General features: G+C 39.0%; 1 protein-coding gene across 1 annotated transcript in view; it reads right to left on the bottom strand.

Annotated features, from left to right (window-relative positions):
* Positions 1-324: 324 nt before the first annotated feature.
* COPB1 (COPI coat complex subunit beta 1) overlaps positions 325-8,564 on the bottom strand; it is a 41,442-nt gene continuing 33,202 nt past the window's right edge. The window contains exon 23 of the mRNA XM_024558775.4: positions 325-639. The gene's annotated coding sequence lies outside the window, so the exon portion shown is untranslated. The remainder of the gene's footprint in view (positions 640-8,564) is intronic.

The following is an 8,564-nucleotide window of genomic DNA, read 5'->3' as shown; positions in this document are numbered from 1 at the left end:
AGTTCTCACCTGGGCAGTATGAAGGAAATAGCAGTTCTTCTGCTACTGTGACTAGCACCGTGCCCAGCCTACAGTACACGCTTAGCAAACGGCATTCGCTTCACCATCGTCTGTCACTTACTATCTGTGTGATGTCAGGCAACTTAACATTCTTTGCCTCGGAAATAATGTGTGCAAAATTGTCAATGTTCTTAACATCTATTAACTACTGTGATTATCATAATTATTATTTTATTAGTCTTTGAAACAGTGAATGGGTTGAAACAATTGTGATATATCATCAGCATGACAAGTTGTTTAAAATAATGTAGAGTCAGGCATTGATTTGTGGATGCAGAAGTTTATGTCATTGAATAAAGTCACACTACTATAGATTAAAATATGTATGTAAATGAATACTTGTCTGAAATGATGTATCACAAAAAGATAACCAATATTTATCTCTGGGTGGTGAGGTTGTGAATAACTTTTTAATTTGATTTTTGCCTTTCTTCATTTTTAATCTTCATGAGCAGACAGTACTTTAGTAATTAATTTTTAAGTTAAAAAGGCCATTATGTAGTAGAAAATCAAGCACTCTCAGTTGAACTCGGTAAGGGGTAAATTCAAGGGGGAGGGCAAGACAGTCCGGTTGGTTGCCTGTGAGAGAGAGAGAGTGAGAATGTTAGTCACCGCATACTTCTGGTTTACAGGAGGGTTCTTGGCAGTGGCTAAATTCAGACCCAAGCCTCCAGGGACGCTGAAGGCCAGAGCCCAGAGAATAACTTTTGTCTGTCCCCTGCCTATCTCTTCACTGCATCTTCTACCACTGTCACAAAGGTGGGAGAGAGAGAGAGAGAAAGAAAATCCCAGCCACTCTGTTCTTCAAATATGCCAAACTCATTTCACCTCAGAACATGGTTACTGCCTTACTTCCCTGAGAACCCTTTCTAAGTTACCCGCCATCCACTAGCCACTATAAATATCCCATTAGCCTGTTTATTTCCTTGATAGCACTCACTCATTTTGAAAGTATCTTATTTGATTGTTGTCACAAAAATGTAAGCTCTGTCTTGTGTGCCATATATGTGCTGTGACAAGAGTAGGGCTTATACAAAGGAGGAGCTCCAAACAAAACAAAACAAAACAAAACACCAGTCCCTGATTTAATGCAAAGTCAGAACTCACTATCGGTGGAAATGTTAAGCAGGGAAACAGACAGAAACCAAGTTGTGCTGCTGGGACCCGGAAGTGTAGAGGGTCAGCAAGTGGAATTCAGTTCACCTTTTGGTTAGATTCAGTCAGGAATATAAGGAAAGAAATAATATTTGAAGTACTTTTTCTCCTCTGCAAAGAGGAGTTAACACACACACACACACACACACACGCACAAATGTGATGACATTTCCAGAGGAGTATGACACAGTCTGCATGTATGAGTTTATTGGAAATCTGGGTTAAATGAGTAACTTCCTGAATTATGTGAAAAGTGATGAGGTCTGTGGCACTCCGGAAAAACTTGACACAAACCGTGCACTAGAGCAATTCCATGGAATGATACTCGATAGTATAAAAGGTCACTTAGTTTAGAAGATTTTGGCTTGAAGTTATGACAGCTGAACATTTCAGATACACATCAAAATTCCCGGTAGGTAGCTCTTAACTCTGTTTTTCTGGGGCACAAGGAAGCAGATAACTCAAGTTTTATGTCAAACCTGTGAACAAGTTTAAAAAAAAGGGTGGGGGGAGTAAGGAACAGTTAAAACTAACTTTTATTCAACACCTTTTACAGGCCACATGCGAGCGAGGCATGCATTTTCTCATTTAATAGCCCTGTAAGACAGGCATTATTTCCATCTTCCAGATGAAAATAGTAAGGCCGAAACAGATTGACTTAATGAAGATCACAGTTCATATTACAGAGGAAAAGTTGATTCCAGGTTTATCTGACTTCAAAACCAGTAGACTTTCTACCACACTTGCTTTCCCAGCATTCCTGGAAATCCCCTTGATGAAATGTATTGCTCATCTTTTTTTTTTTTTTTTTTAAAAAAAGCAATGATATGGCTGTAAAGGAGGCAGGAAGTAACAGGAAAAACTAACTCACAAACTATGAGGTTGAATCACCTGACATTACTTTTTTTTTTTTTTTTTAGCCTTAAAAGAGATAATTCGTATTGTTCAACCTCGTATTTGTTCTGTGGATGAAGATCACTATGACAACATATTAATAGCTACTCTACTGCCCGTTTGTACACATCTTTACAGATTATGTTTTATTGCCATTTCAGTAACCCCTGAAGACAGGAAGGGGTAGGATAATTGTTCATACTCTGCAGGAAGAAAAGCAGATTTGGTTGCCCTACCTGCTTATCACAGAATCATTGCCCTTACAGAAACCTGTAACTTACTTTATTTTATTTTTAGACAGATGGGAAAGGAGTGAGAAAGAGAGGGAGAGAAACATCAATGTGTGGTTGCCTCTCCTGCACCCCCCCAGGCATGTGCCCTGACTGGGAATTGAACCTGTGACCCCTTGGCTTGCAGCGCGGCACTCAATCCACTGAGCCACACCAGCCAGGGCAAAACCTGTAACTGTAAGGCTTCTCCCTGTCCTCTACTCCCTGCTTCCACCACGTCCCACTCACATAATGTTGTCAAAACAGTCTTGAATTTGACTTTTACAACAGGCTCCTAACTGGTCTTCCACAGCCCCAATCTACTCTCTGAACCAGCCAGCGATTTTTCTAAATGCCAATCTCATCGTTTCACTTACCTGCTTTAAAATCCTTAGTAGTTCTTCATTCGCACAAGACAAAGTTCAAATGCCCCAGCCTGACCCTTGTCTACCATCTCCAGTCTCACCATCTGCCATCGCCCCCCAATACATCCTACCTGTACGTTGACTGGAACACATTCTCTTGTGCCACGCACATGTGACTTTACCCGAATTGTTCTGTGTAGTTGCAATGACTTTCCCTGACATTCAGCAGGCAAATTTATGCTTCTCAAGGCTTAGTTCAAATGTCACCCTTTTGTGAACCACGCTTGACCTTCTTCGACAGTCACCAGTTTTTTGTTCTCTCACAGCAGCTAGTACATTTTTCTCTATTAGGTGTTTACATGTCCTTAAAATACTCACCAAACTGTATTTTATCCTTAGAAACTTCAGAACACAACACAGAACTAGACATAGAACAGGTATTATCAGTTACAGGCCAAGGGTCCTAGAAAGTTCCCATCTTGTGCCTTAGGTTAGGGAATAAGGGAAAAGTCTTCATTACATGTTGAGTGCTAAAAACCAGGGCAGACTCTCCAAGGGCTTTTTCAGAAGTCATTATATTGAAGGCATAAGCCAAGGATTACCTGAACTTATATTTACACTGTTATTACCAAGGGTTATTTTCATTAAAGTAGTGCCTATGTGATCTGTACAAATTACGTAAGAATACTTGGATTTTATATTTTGCACAGGCACCTAAGTCCAGTGGTGGAGCACTAGAAATCAAGTTGTCCTTTGCAGCCACCATAGTAGTAACACACGTAACTCCACTTGATGAACAAGGAACAGTTTACTCCCAGAAAATACATGTATGCAACATAAAACAACTAGGAGCACACATGGCCACAAAGACAAGCTCTTCAACCAGGAATATTCACTCCTGACTAAAAATTCCCATCATGCTTCCTTACAGCTGCTTACATTTGGTAGATATTAATGTGTCAAAAACATTTACAGAGAAGAAACATACAACTGACAAAATTCTATCTACCAAATTTCCTTGGATTTGGGAAAAAGGCCACCATTATTTGATTTTAACTGCGGGAACACATTAGTCCAGTTTGTGGAATCCCACTGTACTAGCAGGTAGTTTGCAAACCACACTCTTAATAGTCATTTCTTTACTCACAGCATGAGTGACAGTCATACCTTTACTCAAAGCACAGGGTTGTTTAAAAAAAAAAAGTGTGACCTGAAACAACTTCATAGAAAGAGAAAATTTTGATTATGATTCATTCAATTCACTTTTTAACGTTGTTGGGCTTTAAGAAATGGTTTGGTAGCTTAGTAGAGTTCTGTTATTTCCTCAGACAGACGCCTTGAGCCCGGTAGGCGCTGCCCCGCTGCCCTGGCTGGGCTCCTGTGCAGTGAGACCCGGTCCCTACCCTGTTATAAGAGAAGGCAGTACTTAGAGGAGGATGACAACCAGCTCTCTGGGTGGACCCAGGAGAAGCTGAAGTTTCAACCACTCAGAAGCCCGAGATCAATTATCACAAATGTAAAAATCACTAGAGCTGGATTCAGGGACTCTGCCAATGAAATATCTTAGCCACGCCCAGTGACCTCAGGAGGTAGACAGGATTTATTTTCAAGATGTTCTAGTGATAAAACTAGTAAATTTTGATTTTTTTAATCACTTGGAGAGTCAGGCAATATATCTATAACATATCCTGATTCATCTTAATGTAAGAGATATTCTTACAAAGTGATGTTTTCCCCCTAACATTATTTCACTGGCACACGTTCAGTGTAATTTAATCCACACTGTTATCTTTATAGCTACATGTTTGATTCGTCTGGTCACTCAGTAAGTATTTACTGAGCATCTATTATTTACTGAGTTGTCTGATACACACCGTATATACTTACCATTTGGGTCAATACTCATTTTGGGGTGCCACCATCATTTTCAATTTTCCTTATTAAAAATATTATTAAAATCTTTGAGCCCCAGCTGGTGTAGCTCAGTGGGTGGAGCACAGGCCTGTGAACCAAAGGGTCACCGGTTTCATTCCCATTCAGGGCACATGCCTGGGTTGCAGGCCAGGTCCCCAGTAGGGGGCGTGTGACAGGCAACCACACATTGATGTTTCTCTCCCTCTCTTTCTCCCTCCCTTCCCCACTCTCTAAAAATAAATAAATAAAATCTTTGGAAAAAAAACCTTTGGACTTTTTTCTTTAGGAGTTAACAAAAAAAAGATTAGAAAAATACTGTGGAAGAAAATGAAACGATGTCTGATGAGAACTAGGGGGTGAAGGTAGAGTTAAGGGTGACTGCTGGGTTTCTAGCATAAGTGACCAGAGAACACAGCAGAACAAGTTTGAGGGGCAAGATAAGTTCTGTTTCATGTTGATTTTCAGGTATTTGTGGGTAGTATCTAGGTGGAGATATTCCAGTTGATTATAAAGTTTGTTGAAGAAGTTGCTGTAAAAACACAAGGCTTTTTGTTTCTTTAGCACCAATTTCTTAAGCAGTCAGTTAACTGAATTATTTCATTTTGCAGATAAAGAGATAGGCCCAGAGAGACACACCTATTTTCAGAAAGCTACGTAGAGAACTGAAATTAGATTTAGGAAGACTCATTCAGGGCTATTTTAGCCCACCCTACTGCATTTCATTTTTGTATCTTGTTGGTTTCACAGTTGTTCAAAATACATAGTTATCTCAGAACCCAACACCCAGAGAACCCCGCATAAAAGGCGTAATTCCCATTTGCATTCTTTTGTTCCTGCCCGACTTCTCAAAGAGATCCCGCCAGGCTAGAGAAAATTTTTAAAAAGTGGTCTGATTACTAGAAGTGACTTTGGATCAGAGTGAGCAACTCTAAATATCACATTGTTATTATAACCTAGCTGCATTTATTTCTGTGCTCAATTGTTAAAGAATGTTACTTGGTTGTCATTCTGAAAGGAAACCAAACCAGTGTGTTCATCACAGGCCATTTATCACATGAGATAAATGGGTTGTGACAGTTACATGTAGCTGTGGAACAATAGTTGATAAACAGAAGTGTCAACAGCCACTTAAAATATTGACATGATAAATACTGTTACAAGGTTGAGGGCCAATGATACCTCAAATAAAGAATTCTAGAGAAATGAAGTTTCTTTTAAGTTACTGGTTTTAAAAACTAAAACAAAGCACTCAAGTACAGCATAAAATTAGGACCTAAATTCTGAGGCAGGGATCAGGATAGTGAGGTGAACAGGTTTGTTTTCTCTGCAGTGTAAGAAAAAAAGGTGAATTGGAGAAGAAATGGAATGAAATTTACTATGTACCAAATAGTCATAATAAATACACTATACCATTTTATTCCTCACATCAGCTTTATGAAGCAAACATTATAAGCACCTTACAAATGTGGAAACGGAGGCACAAAGGGATTAGGCAGTGGTGGCAATGTGTGACTAGTTGCAAGGGCTTTAATGTCAGGCATACCGGCTTTATATCTGGGTTCAACTTTCACTATTAAGCCTTAATTAATAGTAACATCCTCTGTGTATGTCACTTACACACTGTATATACTTAATACTATTTGCTTATCAATATTCATTTTGAGGTGTAATCATCATCAGCAAGTGACATTAATATCTGCCTCATAGTCATCAGGAGGATTATACATGACATAGAAATAGCACTCAGTGTTATGCATTCAATAAATAAGCTACTTACCATTGTCTAAGACCACACAGCAAGGACTCCACACATTTTTTGATTCTAAACAAACATCTGCACTACACCTAGTTAACTCTTTAGGCTCCTGACATCCGGGGGGAAAGAGTAGAGCGCAAGGAGGGGGACAAATAACACTGATGATATATATGCTAAGAGTCTGGGAGAGGGAAGTGGGTAGGGAGCTGATCTATCTGACTCTACTTTGAGGACAGCATTCAGAACTGTTAGGACAAAAGAAAAACTATAATTAATTATTACTTTTTAAAAGATTTTATTTGTTTATTTTTAGAGAGAGGGGAAGGGAGGGAGGAGGGTGAGAAACATCAAGGTGTGGTTGCCTCTTGTGCGCCCCCTACTGGGGACCTGGCCTGCAAATCCAGGCATGTGCCCTGACTGGAAATCAAACCACCCTTTGGTTCACAGGCTGGCACTCAATCCACTGAGCCATACCAGCCAGGGTTAATTCATTTTTTTCAAAACAATAATTTTAAACTGAATCTTGATTTAAGGGTAAGGTTTAGCTAAGAACATTTACCAGTGTGACCAGTAAAACTACTTACTTTACCCAATACATAGCACAGATATTTCACATCTGACATTGTGTTTCTAAAAGTATTTTGATTCTTTCGCCTTTTCAGAAATCCTGAAATGAGTTCTTTTGTCTCCTATAATATTTATAAATCACAAAGAAAAGTTTCTTATAGCTATCAAAATATTACTGAAAACAACTTGAAACTCCAATCACTTCTAATCTCAAAATAAAAGTAACTGCACAGAACCCCCTCTAGTGTTAAGACAGCAAAATATAAGGGCCATTTAATTCTCCTAAGATTAACAGATACATTCACTCAATTATTTACCTATTATGTCCTCACTTGGTGTCAGATACTATGTTTCTTACTAGACATTATGGTCCTAATTATACAGTATATTCTTCTTTTAAAAATGTTTTTAAATTTAATTTTATATATTTTTTAATCTTCACCCAAGGACATGCTTATTGATTTTAGAGAGAGAGGGAGAGAGAAAGAGGAGAGAAATATCAATGTGAAACAGAAACATCAATTGGTTCCTTCTCTCCCATGCCCTGACTGAGAACCACGCCCATGACCTAGGCATGTGCCCTGACTGGGAATCGAACCCATGACTTTTGGGTTTGTGGGAAAATGCCCAACCAACTGAGCCACACCAGCCAGGCCACTATCATCCACTGTGAGCAGCCTCAACCTTTAAATGTATATTATATCCTAATTAAGAGAGCACAGTGTAAACAGCTTCTCTAAACTGCTAGAATTGGATAGTACTGCTATCCAATTCAGTTTACATTAACTGCACAAAGCTAATAAAATGCTAAGGAAGTAAACAGCTTAATGTATAATAGATATGTGACAACCATGTTACGTCTTTTTGTTTTCCTTATTTAAGGATTTAAGAAAATGGCAATGTGAGCCAATTTGATCCCAAACAAAAATGACCTGAATATGTTAGGCCATTTTCTCATCGTTATCAACATAAACATACATACTCTAGGACATACAGTGGCATAATTTCTTGAGATCTTAAAGGCAATACTGACGGATTGTGAGTACAAAACCAAAATATTTAACACGATAAGTCAGTTTTCCTGTCCTACATATTGTGAATAGGTGTTCTATGAAAAAAGAATTCCCTGGTCAAATAAGATTAAGATCTGATGGGTTAAACCAAACTAATCTGCTTTCTTTACTAAAGTACTCTTGGAATTTTTTTAAAAAGATTTTATTTATTTATTTTTAGAGAGATGGGGAGGGAGGGAGAAAGAGAGGGAGAGATATATCAATGTGTGATTGGTTGCCTCTCGCATGCCCCCTACTGGGGACCTGGCCCCCAACCCAGGCATGTGCCCTGACTGGGAACCAAACTGAGGAGCCTTCAGTGTGCAGGCCAGCACTCAATCCACTGAGCCACACCAGCCAGGGTTACTCTCGGAATTTTTAGTATGCTAATGTGCATGATGAATCCCCAGTACAGAACAGTATAAAGTTTTTCCCAAACTTACTTGACTTGGAAATACTTTTTCTCTCAGAAAACCTAATGACATCAAGAAATCTAACATTCAGCCCTGGCTGGTGAGGCTCAGTGGATTGA

The sequence above is a fragment of the Desmodus rotundus genome, chromosome 5 (assembly GCF_022682495.2).
Source record: "Desmodus rotundus isolate HL8 chromosome 5, HLdesRot8A.1, whole genome shotgun sequence".
NCBI classification, from domain to species: Eukaryota; Metazoa; Chordata; class Mammalia; order Chiroptera; family Phyllostomidae; genus Desmodus; species Desmodus rotundus.
The sequence above is the reverse complement of the archived record's forward strand: the minus strand, read 5'-3'. Positions and strand labels throughout refer to the sequence as shown.